Below are 16,843 nucleotides of genomic sequence, written 5' to 3'. Positions count from 1 at the left end.
GAAATACTGACATGTAAACAGTTGACTGTGAGGGCCAGTTGGTATTATGACAAAAAACAAAAAACTGTTGACCAGAGACAACTACTTATACTCAGTCTTCTTCGTTTAATCCAATAGGTCCTATTCCCTGAAGCAACATGACTCTTCCACCTTATGAGGTTAATTCCTGCCATTAACTCAGCATTTGTTTGATTTGACTGCTCCTTTGTGCCTTTATTCTTTACAAGCAAATCAAACTCAGATGAGCTCTGCTTTTCAGAGAAAGCTAACTGGAGTGCAAGGGTGTTTCATATAAACTAGAAGCTGACTCTGCTTTTCATAAGATTTTGCCCTTCTATTTCATTTAAAGTCAATTTAAGCAGTTCCTCTATAATGAACACACACAACCAAAAATCCTAAAATAACTAGTGCTTCACTCTATGAGATATATTATGAATTATTTGTATTGGAAATGTGTAATTGGCATAGTCTGTAGGACATTTAAAGTGAGATCTGTGTAATCAGTTGAACCCTGAAGACCACTTTGTGTAAATGAGCTTTTGTATACAATCCATTACTGCAGGACACCTAATTCCTAAAACCCTCTCTTTGGAATTGCACATGCATTGTCGCCATGCCAGACCACCCCAGTGCCAGGTTTCTTTTATCTCTGCTGTCTCACAGACCATCAGACTCCAGCAAGTAATGTGCTCTCAAAAGTGAGAAAAGTATCCTTTTGTGTGTCCACCATGTATTATCTAATTTGCATTCACTAGTAAATGGTGATTAACTGTTTTTGGAATTCTTTCATTAAAATGTTAAAAGAATGTATTTGAACAAACCAAAAAAACATTTTAAGTAGTCAAAAACGGTATCCTGAATGTATGAAGTCCAATAGTACTGTCTTCTTGTTAGAGTATATCTCATTTAGTTGTGGTATGCTGTGTGCATTTTAAAAAAAATATTAAATGTTATTGTCAGTGATATCAATCATGAATCGAAGGAAATGAATAACATAGTCTTCCTTGGACTTAATTCAAAAGGGATAATATCTATCTATCTATCTATCTATCTATATAATATTTTTAGGCTCTACTGTAATGAAATTTTAGACAACAGAATGTGATAAAAAATTAAACACTAATAAATGTGTAAGTGTCCTTCAGGGCTCTTGTTCCAAAAGCTGAAGCAACAAGTTATATGTTGATTACTTAGGTCACTAAAGGGCTTCATTGTCATTGTGAAGATTGATTAGTGTACTTTCAACAATTTTGGATGAATATACTGTAATTATCATAAATGGTAGCATGGCAATATTACCTTATGCTCTAATAAAGAAGATTTTTGGCGCTTCACTCAGGTCAAGATTACAGCATTACTAAAGTATTATATATACATTACTAGTGCTGAATTGAAGGTTCATCCAATTGCCAGATCAGCCTGCAAGAAGTACTCTTTCACATTCAGCTTGCATATTAACAGAAACATATTTTTTGTCATAAATAGGGATGCCTACTGATTACTTGCTGCCATCATTTATCTGTTCCAATGTGAAGCAGAAGTTTGAAAATAATGTGTTGATAAGTAGTAGATATCTTAATTAATGTCAATGTAAGAAGACCATGAAGCATGAATGATAAACAGAACAGTAAACAAAGATAACGAAAATTACGAAGTGAATAATGTGCGTTCCTTTAAATCCTCCTTCTCAAGGTCTGTTATTATTTTTGAGGCACCTTTATCATCTCCAGTTCGTTTTTCTACTTGCTGTCTTTGAAGGTGACTCTTTCAGTATGCCGTATAGTCCTTTACTCCTCCTCGTGCATCTCACACTTGTGCTTCCTGTTTTGTCGCAAAGCCAAACTGACCAATCATCAAAGCCAAACTGACCGATCATGCTAAAGTCAAACTGGCCATTCAGATTGCTCAGAGATACTGGACACACAGACCTTAGTGTTTGACTACATAGTAAAAAGATGGAAGAAATCATTAGATTTAAGCACATATGCTATAATTAGCTCATAAGATTGTGACATTTTTGGCCACCATGAAAAAAAAATATATAGCAGTTCAAAGGCCCTGTCTTACACTGTCAGGCTAAGGAACCTTTTTAGTGTTGAGCTGATACTATAAGTCTACATGGAGTCCTTATACGGGTATTAAAAGTGGTCAAAGGGATAAGTACGATTTATCCAGCAGAATTCTGTCAGCAAAACAGTGAACCTAGAACTCAAGGAGAACAGTGGAAATTAAAAGAAAATGTAAAGGAAGTGCTTCTTCTCACAAAAGGTCAGGACAATCTGAAATTCTTGAGTAATGTTGATCAAGTAGAAACTTTGATAACTTAAAAAATATTTGGATAAGATTTTGATTCAGCTTAGCTAATAGTTAACCAGCCAAATTTGTCTTTCTCTTGTTTGTCACACGTGTGTACTTTTGTAAGGATTCCTTTCTGAGTCTGTTGTTAGTTTTATTTTTCCCCTAGGAAAAGTTTGGCTTTTTTGCAGATACTGATTAAATAGATTTTGAATTTTGATAAATTCTATAATTTTTAAAGCTGCAGATAGATAGATAGACAGACAGACAGACAGTTTGGTCCATACACACATTAAAATAACTAGAAAGGAAGAAGATTAAAAACAAAGAAAACTTCTGACTTGGCAGTCACAGAACCAGTGAGGCATTATGTAGGCATACTTCTGTTGGTATGAAGGAGCCCCAGTAGTTTTTTGCTGAATAATTTGCTGGCTGAAAGTCATTGGTGTTAGTGTATCAGAGACAGGATGTGCAGCATTGATCATGATGCCACTGACGTTTGTTTTAATTCTCTCCTTTGCTGCAACCTCCAGGGGTTCCAGAATGTGTCCCATAACTAAGTCAGCCCTTTTAATTAGCTTGTTCATTCAATGGGCCTCTCTTTCAGTAATGTAACTGGACCAGCACACCACAGCATAGAAAACCATACTGGCCATCACAGAACTGTAGAATATGTGAAGAATGTCACTACCCACATTAAAGTAATACAGTCTCCTCAAAAGAAAGAGCTTGCTCTGCTGTTTGGTGACAACTGGTGTTGGTGACAATTGCAATAAGATATTGCAAGAATGTAATAAAATGAAAATGGTTTCCTAGTATGAGACGGAATAGGAAGTGCTGAGGCCAAGTATACATAGCTTTTCAGTTTGTGTGATTAGGCTGTTGAAAAGAATTTTGTTTAGTAGTTGAATTCCTAGAAGTGGTATGAGCTGTAGTCTTCCAGTGGCAATCGTGGCCTACATTTGTCAAATTTGTAAAACAGTGGTGTTATATGATGATGAAATAAAGGTAAACTTGATGTTAATGATGCACTTGCTTTGAAACAAGGTAGGGAAAGATCACAACTTTTAGTAGATGACATGTTAAATGCGGATTGAGATGCTGATTCAGCGTTGGAAGGAAGATTTTTTTTTTATTTCTGTGAAGAAAAGTAAGCAAAATGTTATTGAGTACTAGTAGATGTTATGATCTGTATTTCCAAAAATGGAGGAAGGATTTCATCTTTCACTTACACAAAACGACTCCATAAAATGAATCAACTCTGTATCTTCTTTTCTGACCAATATATAAAACTACAGGAAGGACTAAATGTCAGAGTGGGCCTACCTTTTGAGTTTCCACCCACAAAACAGAAATATTACCACAGCATGAAGAAGAATAATTTAGAAATGAAAATGAAGCACGAAATAAATATAAACCAGAGTAATAAACCCTGGCTGTAATATAACAGAGGAAAAGTGGGCCAGTCATTCCACATTGTAGTTGGGGACATCCATATGTATTATGGTGCATTAGGTCTTTGCTGTTTTCCTGTTTATTTTGTACTTTGTGTTCCCCCATTGTTTAATTAATTCTTTATAATAACATCACGACTTGTTTTATATTTATTACCTCCTTGGTAATTATTTGGGCTTGCAAATGGTTCAACAGCACCTCCTAACATTAATTTATATTTATAATAATCAAACTATTTAAAAAGTTGTTGAATAAAATGATGTGTTTACTTTTTTTGATTTGTCTTTGAAACAACATATCAAAAATATATGAATTAAAATGATTTTCCTTCTATAAAATTACAAAAGGTATTTCACAAGGACAGTACAAAGAATGTAACTTATTTGCAATTCCAGTTAGGACTCAGTTGGGATACAGGCATCCACCTTTCCCTTTGATCTATTCACTCATCTTCACTTGAGTACTCATTATCATTCATTGTGCAATCCATTGCTTATTTCATTAGAGCTCAGAGGCAACCTTCAAAATATAATTGAAGACTACAAAACAATAAATGCATTTTTATATTTACCTAAGGAAAAACAAGTGGTTATACGTGGCCATTTTCCCAGCACTGATTGAGCAGCAAGATCTCTGTTAAGGTGGACTGGAGTATGAAATGAATAATTTGGAGTTACTTCTCTTTGTAATAATTATAGCATGAAGTTGTGGTAAAAAGTGGCTGGAGGTGGACGGACATCTGCCTGAGGGTCTTATTTTTTAATTCACTTTAAATGGAAAATGAACATCTTACACTCTACTACTTCAGAATAATAAGTGTTTTAAACCGATTTTCCCCATGCTTCCCTTTTCAGACATTATTTTTCATTTTCAGTTTGTTTTTACACTCTGATAATTAACCTAACACACAAGTTTTTGGTTTACAGGATATGAGAAGCATCTACTGGGGAAACAAATAGAAACACAGAGCTGGGGAGAATATGCAAACTCCAGAAAGACAGAATGGGATTTGAATCTTGATCTTGAAGCTGTATCTAGTGTCATTTGAATCTTGTAGTTCAGTTTTAAGTTAATCAGTGTCATGAAAGTTATATAAAATTAAGCCTACACAGTAAATTCCTAACAGATACATGTTTAGTTTTATATTTAATATAATTGGTATTAACTTTAATTTTCAACTTCCTGAATCATAAAATAACTCCAAAATGTCATAGGATTTCACAGTTGTAAGACTTTGTGACTTGTGCTGCCACTTACCAAGGGTAGAGTAGCATTCAGGATGCTAAATAGACCTGTACTTTGTAACTAGGCCACAGTGGAATCTATGATGGATTGTTTGACTTCTAGATGATTATTGGTGTTTATTCTTAGTGCTTAAGCTAAGCATCAAGCAGAAAAGAGTGACAAATGCTGACTGTGTGGAGATTGTATTCATTAATGTGAACATGCAGATTTTGAGTATATAAAGCAGAAGGCTTGGACTGCTTGATTTATTAGAGTTGTACTTGCCATCAAGTGATTGAGTGAATGCTATTACAAATGAAACTCTTTGAATACAAAATGCAGAGAAGAAAAAGCAGACATATTGGTTAGGTTAGGAAAAGCCATTTAGTCCATGCAGACTTGCTACATTTTATCTTTGTAAAATCCAGATTATGCTTTCAGCAGCTAATTGTGCTGCACCTGCCAGAAACATGTATGTGAGAAAAAGACATTTTGGTTTTTAATGGGAAAAACATATAAGAGTCACTGACAAACAGATGGCTTCTTTTCCAGCTTGGACTGTATTTGTGGTTCCTTGTCCTTCACTCCATTTCACTTTCTGCAGTTTCCAGTTTACCTAAAGAGCATATTTTCTTCACACCTTTAAAGAATTTAAAGATCTCTAATAGTTTTTCTCTGCTCCTTCTTTTCAGGCATGCAGAGGAGTATCATTAATTGTGATATCAGCCATGCTGCCAAGCTTCTAACTTCTTCCTTTCATCTTGTTAAATATTAATTTTTTAATATTTTTCAGTCCCTGATGCTCCTAATTTAACTAGTAGTCTTTATGAGCCATGGTGTCAGAGTAGAGTTTCTGAAATTGAATTCTTCCCTGTGGTTCTATGTCTTTATCTCAGGGACTAAGCCCTTTTAGAGTTAGTAATTAACCTAACACTTTAAAATTAAAACTAATCTAATTAATTTATCTAACAGTATTTAAACATGCAGACTCCTTATGTACATAAATACAGTATGTAGTGGTTTAGGAAAAAAGCCTTGTGAACAAAATTGGTATACATAAGCTTCGGGAACCATTCTATTTTTGTTATATAGCACCTTTCATGAACTAATTTAAGTACATTATTTATACATTTTAAATAAATTATGAATAACTAGCCAACCTGCGGCGTACCATACGCCACATAATCAGGACGATTTTTTAATGATTTTTAAGCACAGGGAGAAAATTAACATTTGAAAAATCGGTAATGTAATAAATCAGCAAGAAAAGCAACATTGTACCAATGCACGGAACGAACCAACACACAATCGTCCGTGACTGAAAACTGGCAGACCCCAATCGCGCCTTCTCCTGCCAGAAGATGGGATGCGAGTGCACTCTGCTCAGGCGTAGAGTGTGGAACGGCAGGAGAGGAGAAGGACGTCCACTCAGCTCCCTCCGTCATGCTAGTCTGCTGATTTCTTGTTCAGTATGCACTGCCCGCTCATGTGCCCACCTCCAACTCGTTACTTGAGTCGTTGTCGTCTTTGTACAGTCCAGATGCATCTGTGACTCATGTAAACTTTTCATTGCTATGTGTGGTTTTGGCTGCTTTTCTATATATAATCCACCAAGACACCCGACCACGGTAGTAGCGAGGTGGGAGGGGGGGTGTGTACAAAGGGTAGGGATGTAACCAGTGGGAGCATATGAGTTGCAGCCCGAATGGGGTTCAACGGCTTACCCACGCCTCTCTGCGCCGGGTAGACACACGCTCAATCTCATGCATAATTATTAATTGAATGCTAAACACTTCTGGAAAGACACAGTTGTCTAATTAGGGAGGGTTTGAGGATACAACAGAAAGTGAATGAAAAGATGGAACTCTGGAGAGAGCAACATATAATTGTCCGTGAGTGAAGAAGACGCATGTTTGTTGCGGATGCGAATTGCTGTATGTAGGGTGTAAAACAGTTTGCTATGGTGCATGCGGTCGTGCGTCATAATTGAAAACTCAGTTTTTAAAGACTGCTTACTTCATTGTGTTTTAACCTCAGTTGGAAAGGATTGTTTTAAGGATCCCCCTTCGCAAGCCGTTTTACACGGTGCATGTGGCGATTCACCTCCGTGAGAAACATGCCTCTATGAACAGTCAACGTGGCTCGGAGGTGCCAGGAGTTAGTGGGTGTGGCTCCTTCCTGCGTGCGCCATAGGTGTCTTACTTGTCGGCGGCTCAGTGTATCCACACCCCTTCCGGCGTGCTTTCCATGGTTGTCTAGCCTTAGTTAATTATATATACTGTACTAGCCAACCCGCAGCATACTATACGCCGCATAATCAGGCCGGATTTTTAAGCACAGGGAGAAAATTAACATTTGAAAAATCGGTAATGTAATAAATCAGCAAGAAAAGCAACATTGTAACAATGCACGGAACGAACCAACACACAATCGTCCATGACTGAAAACTGGCAGACCACCATCGCTCGTGTGCCCACCTCCAACTCGTCACTTGAGTCGTTGTCATCTTTGCACAGTCCAGATGCACCTGTGACTCACGTAGAATTTCCGTTGTCCTGCAGGAGCATCTAAGAAGACGCATGTTTGTCGCGGATGCGAATTGCTGTATGTAGCGTGTAAAACAGTTTGCTATGGTGCACCCCGTCGTGCGTCATAACCGAAAACTTTATTGTGTTTTAACCTCATTTGTAAAGGATTGTTATAAGGATCCTATGGGATACCCCTCGCAAACCGCTTTACACGCTGCATATGGCGATTCACCTCGAGAAACATGTCTCAATGAACAGTCAAGGTGGCTCAGAGGTGCCAGGAGTTGGTGGGCATGGCTCCTTCCTGCATGCGCCATAGGTGTCTTACATGTCGGCGGCTCAGTGAATCCACGCCCCTTCTGGCATGCTTTCCATGGTTGTCTTGCCTTAGTGAATTATATATATAGATTAGAAAAAGTGAACAAAAAATCGTGTCACCATTGTGAAATTCTTTTTAATTATGATGTTTTTGCAGGCAATGTAATGCATTTTAGCAGACTGTTTGCAGCCACTATGGCAAATAGCCTTTGTGTTGTCAGTCTTCTTAGAATGTATGTCTCTTCAAGCCGGGGAGAAATAGAGATGGAGGTGGGTCGGAGAGTAAAGAGAGAGAGACTGCATTTTAACTTCTGCATTTTAACCTCGGATTTTAAAGGATTTATTTATTGATAATTTTTATCACAACTGGACACTTGGTTTGGTGGAATATTTAATGAAACTGATGCACTTCACTTTATTGTTATAATAAAAGCACTTTGGCATTTTATGGATATATCCTCTGGCTTCCTTTGAGAATTGTCCTCATTTGTCAGCTCATCTCGGTGACATTACCGATGGTGTTGGGTTCAGGACCCCCATAAGGACATTGGGAGCCTGAAGAGAACCCGCAGTGTCACAACATTTACATTTATTTGCTTGGCATATACTTTTATCCAAAGCAACTCACAACAGAAATAAACACATTCAAGCAACATTAGGCTAGGATCTGTTTGTTCAGCAAGCGTAATAGGACATGTAACAAAAGTTGATTGCCAAAAGTGAGGAGGTGTAAAAACTAATAATTTACAATCAGATATTATAACAGATAAAGTGATTAAACTTAAACAACAAATTAACCAACAATATAAAAGATCATAGAGCATAGCTTTTATTTTTTCCTATTATCAATTAGACAGATATTCACAGAACAGATGGGTCTTCAATTGCTTCTTAAATGCACTGAAAGATCCAGCAGTATGAATGGAGGTGGCTAGCCCATTTCACCAACAAGGCACTATACAGGAAAAGAGTCAAGCAGCAGCTTGATTGCACAAGTGGTTACCCCAGCCAGAGTGAGTTGCAGTAGTCCAAATACGACAACACCAAAGCCTGGACCAGAAGTTGTGCGGCATAATCTGTAAGATAAGGTCTGATTTTGTGACTATTGTTCCTTAATGTAAGTAATAATCTGAGAAATAGGAACCAGAGAAGTTGTCCCATGTAGTTAAACAGACAGCAAGAAAAACTACTTTAATGAATTCAGATCTTTTTATCTTGTCCTTCAATTAAAATGGATACCATCTGAGTTTGGACAGCAAGTTTGTTTTAAGTGCCTCAGCTTTTAAATTGGAAAAAGAAAAGATAAAGATGAATTTGAAATTGCTGCTTAGTTAACAATAGTGTTGTTAGCTTAATAGCAAAATGTGTCTTTTACTTATAAACCTGTTAAGCATATAGTCTTGTGTGTTCTTGATAAACAACTCATGAACATTTGATACATTTGTGGCTATTTTAAAGATTTGTACTATGTTTATTATTTGTTGCTGTGTGTCATATAGTATAGGTTTTGGTAAGAAAGAAGTACTGGATTATTAAAATGGTAATCCATATTTATAATTACACCTCAAGAATTATGAATTAAAAATGACTAAAACCTATAAGTGCAGGTATATTTACATTTAAGCAGGTTTTAATTACCAATACAGTAATATCTCTTCCTATGTCAGTAATTAGTTACAAAAGGAATGACTTAAGTTGAACAATGACTTAACACAAAAAAACCCTAAAAATTATTTAGACCCCCTATCATCACCTAATAAGCATTTCACTTAAATGTATAAACTTTATTAATACTTCCAGGGAGGTAGATAAAAGGAGCTGCCTGCCTCAATTCCAGGAGCCAGAGTCAGGAAGTGAAGAACAAAGCTTGCCAGGAGCCGAGGAGGCAGAGAGAGAGAGAAAGACAAAGAAGAAAATAAAATATTGCCGTGTGCTTTGCTTATTGTGTTTGTCCTTGGGACTGCAGTGGGAAACGCTTACTGAAGAGTTTCCCATGAATAAAAACTCTCTAGTGCTTTTATATCGGTGTCTGTTTTATCTATACTAATAAAAGGCAAAGCCCTCACTCACTCACTCACTCACTCACTCACTCACTCATCACTAATTCTCCAACTTCCCGTGTAGGTAGAAGGCTGAAATTTGGCAGGCTCATTCCTTACAGCTTACTTACAAAAGTTGGGCAGGTTTCATTTCGAAATTCTACGCCTAATGGTCATAACTGGAAGGTATTTTTCTCCATTAACTGTAATGGAGTTGAGCTGGAATGACGTGGGGGGGCGGAGTTTTGTGTGACATCATCACGCCTCCCACGTAATCACGTGAACTGACTGTCAACGCAGTGCGTAGAAAACCAGGAAGACCTCCAAAAAGCGCTTAAGAAAACATGCATTTTATAATTGAGAAGGCAGCGAAACAATAAGAAGTGAGCGAGTGACATATACTACCATATTCATGAGTGTTGCCAGCTCGGAAAGAAAGCAAGGTGTAAACCTAAACTTTAAATTAAGTTCATAGACAGGCTACCGCTGGCGTTTCACATACCCACAGGTAATGCGGGATACAAGTTTAATGAGAGGACGCAGGATATAAACAAGAGTTTTGATCACTTTGTAACTAAGTTAAAATTGTAGGTGAAGGGGTGTGCTTATGCAAATTCCGAGAGACTGTGTTTGTGGGGGATTGACAGTTAAGGCGGGTGGGGGATAACGTCATCATCTCCCCTCCCACCTCATTTTGCTCTGAGCTGAGCTCAGCTAACGCTGTCTTCAAGCAACCGTCAGACTGCCACCAAATACTCACAGAAAAATCCACAAGTTAATACACACGCTGTCTCTAGAGTTTCTCCACACTGAATCCTCCAGGCACTACTTACAAAAGGTCACATTGACAATCGTGTTACGTTATTTTTAAAATCTTTCCTTTTCTTAGCACAAGCACAGCTGAGAAGCTTCATGCATGTGCTCCATAACGCGTTAAAAATAATGCATTTAATCACACTTTGCATTACAAGCAAAGGGAGCTTTGTCAATGCATGATTTCCTGGTACACGATTACATTGATCAGCGCATCCCGATTCATTTTACCCTCGCACCACCTTAGTTTGAGAAGAAGTATGAAAAAATATGAGGTTAACACAGAAAAACAGATCACCAATTCAAGCTTTATGAATAATCGATTCGCCATCAATAATTGTTTTGGTAAAGCCATCCTCCTTCCATTTTATAATTTTTCCGCCACTAGCCATGATTAAATGAGCGGTAAAAAGTAAGAGCAAAGCGAGGGTGACTTATTTAGGCAGGCATATATATGACAGCAACACTCATGACAATGTCAATCATGTTACGTTATTATTAAAATGTTTCCTTTTCTTTTTCATTACTTCTTTAACACACTACTTCTCCGCATGGCGCGGGTATTTTGCTATATATATATATATATGAATGACCTCCAAAGAGCGCTGAGACTTTTGATATCATGAACGTGTCTGCAAAACTGGGGTCTCCTGCCCAGCAAAAGTCGAGCAGCCAGCAGCGCATAGCTGTGCCGGCCTTTGAGACGCTGACTGCGCTTCTGCCTTAAGTCAAAGTGAGCACTTTTAATTTTTTTCATCCTCCCCTGCGCTATAGCCCAGACAAGTGCAAACACGGGACCCCTTTTCTACACCACGGCAAAATAATATTAAGGCGATTCACACTTTCTTTTGCACGTATACGATTATCAGGTCCTCACCTCGAATTATGAAGACACACACACGAGTGCAGGACTGACAGTGCCATCACAGCCGATTAATGGCGGGACGTCTCACCAGTCTACACAAGACCCACCGCGACTGTCCCCAAAAGGCGATCATAACGTCAGCGAACACATCTCTCCATACTATATAAAAGAAAAAGGCAACTTTCCTTTCTTTACACCTTTTTTCCTTTTATCCCAAACCAAAGCCTTTCTCTCTTAACACTGCAGAGGACACAAAACTAATTTTCTTTAAATGCCGGTAAGGCACATTACCAGAGGCACAAATTTGAACGTTCACATAGAAAATGTAATTTCAATGTACCTGTACTTCTTAAAACGTTAATGTTTTACTGTTTAATAACTTATAGACTATAATTTATTATTTTTCCCTTGCACTCAGTGACCAAACCTATACACACACATATAGACACATACAAACATACACACAAGTATATGTATGTGTATATATATATACACACACACACACACATACATACATACATACATACACACATATATATAATTTGTGTGTGTGTATGTATGTATGTGTGTATATATGATGTAGATAGGTATGTATGTATATATATATATATATATGTGTATATGTAGATATGAAGATATGTATGTGTATATATATATATATATATATATGTGTATGTGTATGTATGTATGTGTGTGTGTGTGTGTGTGTGTGTATATATATGACAGCAGCAATCCAAGCTGTGAGAAAACAGTAAAAAGGAGGCGTGTCAGACGTCATGGTACATTTTCTGATGCAGCTGCCAAAACAACTTCGTGACGCTGCCACCAAATACACAAAACAATTACTTTGACAATCATGTTACATTATTTTTAAAATGTTTCCTTTTCTTTTTCATAACTTCTTTAACACATGACATCGCTGTGAAGCGCGGGTATTTTGCTATATATATATATATATCACAGCGACACTCATAACAGTGACAAAACAATTACACTGACAATCATATTACATTATTTTCAAAATGTTTCCTTTTCTTTCTCTTTTCTTCTTTAACACACTACTTCTCCGCTGCCAAGCGCGGGTATATATATATATATATAGATAGATAGAGATATATATATATAGATAGATATGAGAACAACACTCATATCAATGACAAAACAATTACATTAACAACCATGTTACGTTATTTTTTAAATTTTTCCTTTTCTTTTTCGTACCTTCTTTAACACACTACTTCTCCGCTGCGAAGCGCGGGTATTCTGCTAGTACATATATAAAAGACAATAAAAGATATAAAACAGGAATGTTATCAAATGAGACCAGTGTGTAGGCAATACTTAAAAAGATTTTGTGGGGCATGTCCCAATCAAAAAGTCTCGTGTTCTTATGACTCTATCTATCTATCTATCTATCTATCTATCTATCTATCTATCTATCTATCTATCTATCTATCTATCTATCTATCTATCTATCTGTCTGTCTGTCTGTCTGTCTGTCTGTTGTGTACCAGACACAACCATACCGGCACAATTTAAAATAGGCTTCTTCCACAATCCACCATGTACAATTACAATACAATTTGTCTTTTTTCCCTTTCTCCTGTACTCCTCCCAAGCGATCATTGTCCATCTCTTTTTCTGACTCCAACTTGCCTGGTTGAGGTGGTTTGGCTTCTTTTATACCAGACTCGGGAGTACTTCTGTTGCCACAGCATTGCACCAAGGAAGCACTTCTGGGTCTTGTGAAACCCTCTTAAATTAGAGAAGTTCTCTCCTGACAGTTTATCCTAGGCTACCCATCAGGTGTGCCCATTGGGAAAATAGCTGCCATGCAGCCTTGCAGATGTGCACATGGGAGATCCACCAGAAGGATGGTTTCACCTATTTTTTGAGGGTAAACATGGCCCCAGGAGAGAGTCTCCTTCCATTCTTCCATTGTAAAAGTTTTTCAGCTGGATAAGGAAAGGAAAAGGAAAAAAAAAAAAGTTCTACAAGGACACCAAGCCCAAGTTTATTACGTAAATCCATAGCAGGGGGTATGCGATGGGCTTCTCCGAGACATAAATTTATTTATTTTTTTATTTAACTAACGTTCCCAAGGCTTTTATGCATATTCAGTAATCTACTTATTTTTGGACAAATACACAGCAATGAAAATAAAAATTTGTATATGTGAGTGGTCTACTACTGAGCTTTCACACTGTCCACACTGAACCTTTCATCTGTGAAACAGGTATGGTTGCCTAAGCGCTTATGTATTACAAATTATTCAAGATGAAGCAGCTGTTAGTGTGAGCAGTTAATAGAGATGAAAAATATATCTTACTATTTGCTTTGGCCAGGTACAAAATATTGAAACTCAGAACTAAGAACTATAAAAAACAATCATTGCCTCAAATCAATTTTTGTAATGACTGATCTGCATTGCAATGCATAATTTGATGACCCAGCTGCAAGCAGTGAATGTACTCTGGAAAGCCAACATCAGAGACTGATAAAACATGTTTCCTTACATGCTCGATTTGATTATTCTTTAAGCCTGGGGAATAACATCCATTAATGAACTCATTAATACAAATGCACATTAAAGCAACATGAAATTGAATACCCCCTTCTCACTGTATTCCCTTGAATTGCACAGTGATACAGTAATCATGTAGTGGTTTTTATTTCAAATACTGAACTATAAATCTGATCAATTTGGCAATCATTTTACCCCTTTAACATGTGCTGGTGGGGTGAAATTTCGAAGCCTTGATCTGAGGTTTGAAATACTAATCTGTTTAACTGTACAATTTTAGAATTGAAGTTGCAAGAAGTCAGACAAAATACAAACCTATCAAGTCTATTTTTGATATACTTAAATTTTTTGCTGCATTTAGAAAATGAATGGTAACTTTTCCCACCTTATGCTTCTACCATTGGTTACTTGTAGCACACATAATATTAGCTGGGGATAGCAAACATTTTTTGTCTAGTGTGTATGGCATAAACTGTATTTGAAGGAATGAAGCAGAGAGGCATTTTATACATTCATGAAAAAAAAACTATTATTTCACAATTGGATGCATGAACAACTAATAGCAATACTTTGTTAACCATATTAAATTAATAACTACTTGAAAGCCAGAACCACCTGATTTTTTTGTGAGCACAAGTCATTGGAAGTATTGCCCAGGTATGCCAGTCAATAAAGATTCTGATTTACCCCATAGTATTGTCATAGAATTAAAATTTAATTGTCAAATTATCAACAGATTTAAACATTTCGGGAATCCTTGAAATCTGATCACGTTTTATGCATCAGAATGTGAATCTGTTGGTCATGATAGCAGAGCATTGTTTCAATTAGATTGTACTATTAACATTGCAAAATTCTAGAAGCATCTTGAATCAGAGTCTGTTCAATGCAGAAGATTTCGCTCTACAGAAATGTTATGTCATTCTCAAACCTACTTAAACCAGGTTAGGGTTATAAGGGGCCAGAGCCTATCCCGGCAAGGCAGAAAACTGCCCTAGACAGGCTGCCAGTCTATAGTAAGTACTGACCTAATAATTTTGTATTTTGAATATATTTGTTCACCAAGTACAACAAATGTTGGTATGAGGAATAGACATATTGGAACAAGATATGATGTTTTCACTTCATTACATACTTCGTTAAAATCTCACCTGTTATGCAAGATGGTCATATCCTAGACAAATCAGATTGTAAATTTGATTGTTCATATTTCTATGTAGTCATTATTCTGTGAAATACATTTTGTTATTCTTCTGTTTATGTTTTATAGTTGCATCATTGGCTTCATTATTTGTTACAACAGTATTGGAGAAGGTCTTCTGGATTTTTTTGAAAAGGAAGTCTAATTACTTGAGAGGCACAATTGACCGCAAATGTAATAAAGATTTTCAGAATATCAATTTACAACCATCCAATGACTCAGTTTTACTTTGATTGATTATTGTGTTTATGTCTGTGTGGTGTTCTGGCCCATACTTCTGTTTAGAGTATGTTGTGTATGCCTGTTTCCACGCTCACATCACGATGTATAAAAACTAAACCTGGCATAAAGCCAAGCACATTCTCACATACACAAGTTTTCAGCTCAGTTTTGCAAAATGGTGGCACCCAGCGTCAAAGCAATGGTACTCTTCCTGTGTGGTTTCCCTTTATTTTTTAGATTCATATCCCTGATGTGGCTTTATCAAATACACTGAAATTAACCGCATATTGTTTTTTAGTTTAAGGCATCTGATTGTAATCAACCTGTAACCATATAATGGTGCACGGAATGGCCAAATTATTAAAAAAATACCATAGCTGCTTTAGAGTTGTTACTCTTAGTGCACCACTCAGAGTAGTTTAACCCACTGTATCTGAGTGTGGAATCACAGCTATACAGCAGCTGATCGGAAAGCTCTACAGCAGATTGTGTCAAAAGTGGGGAAGAAATAGCAGGATAAAGCTTCTAGCACACGCTGCCTCAGCCATGCGCACAGTCTATGTGAACATCTCCCATTCGACAAACGCTTCAGAGCCTTTCTTGTACAGACCTCGCAGTTCAGAAACTGTTTCATCCTAAGAGCTCTAAAGGCACTCAATCAGTCATCAATTGCTCCCAGTAGAACTGTTTGTAATTATAAGTACAATTACCTCACTGTAAACTTACAGTTGTAATATTGTACAATATGAGCCATTTATGCTTTCATATTGTATATTTTTAAATGTTTTTTATCTTCTTATTATTATTTTACCATTTCATAGGAAAATAAGTTTATGTAGGATTTGCATATTGAATTTATTGTACCATACAATAATAATAACGGAATCTCTATTAAATTCAATAGAAGATTGTGTATTTACAGATGATGACGACTGGCTTTTAAGTCGATGTAGATTTCCAGGTGCTATCTTCTTGGAGCTCTTGATATGATTTTTAAGATGAAATGCAGTAAAGCATATATATTACATTATACAGATACATTTTAACTACATTTAAATAATGTATACTGTTTATAATTAAATGTGTGGACAGTGGTAGCAACGAGCTGGCGCCCCGTTCAGAGATTGTTCATGCCTTGCGCTGTATGCATGCTGGAATTGGTGCAACCCTGGATGGATAGGTGGATGGAATAATTAAACATGTGCTACAAAGATATTTCAATGTTCCTTAAAGGTTTTGAAGAATCGGCGTTCTAAGCAAACAGATGACTTGATATTTATTAAAGAGCTGATTGTATGGAGATGTTTTACTTGGAGAAAGAAAAGGAAGGAAAGGAATTGGGGGTTACTAGGTTTGAAA

At 36.8% G+C, this 16,843-nt stretch overlaps 1 protein-coding gene across 2 annotated transcripts in view; it reads left to right on the top strand.

The window, feature by feature from the left end:
• Nucleotides 1-16,843, top strand: part of kcnd2 (potassium voltage-gated channel, Shal-related subfamily, member 2) — a 598,262-nt gene that overhangs the window by 440,161 nt on the left and 141,258 nt on the right. The gene's annotated exons all lie outside the window — the stretch shown is intronic.

This window comes from Polypterus senegalus, chromosome 8, assembly GCF_016835505.1.
Source record: "Polypterus senegalus isolate Bchr_013 chromosome 8, ASM1683550v1, whole genome shotgun sequence".
Lineage (NCBI taxonomy): Eukaryota > Metazoa > Chordata > Cladistia > Polypteriformes > Polypteridae > Polypterus > Polypterus senegalus.
This window is presented reverse-complemented; position numbering and strand designations above follow the sequence as displayed.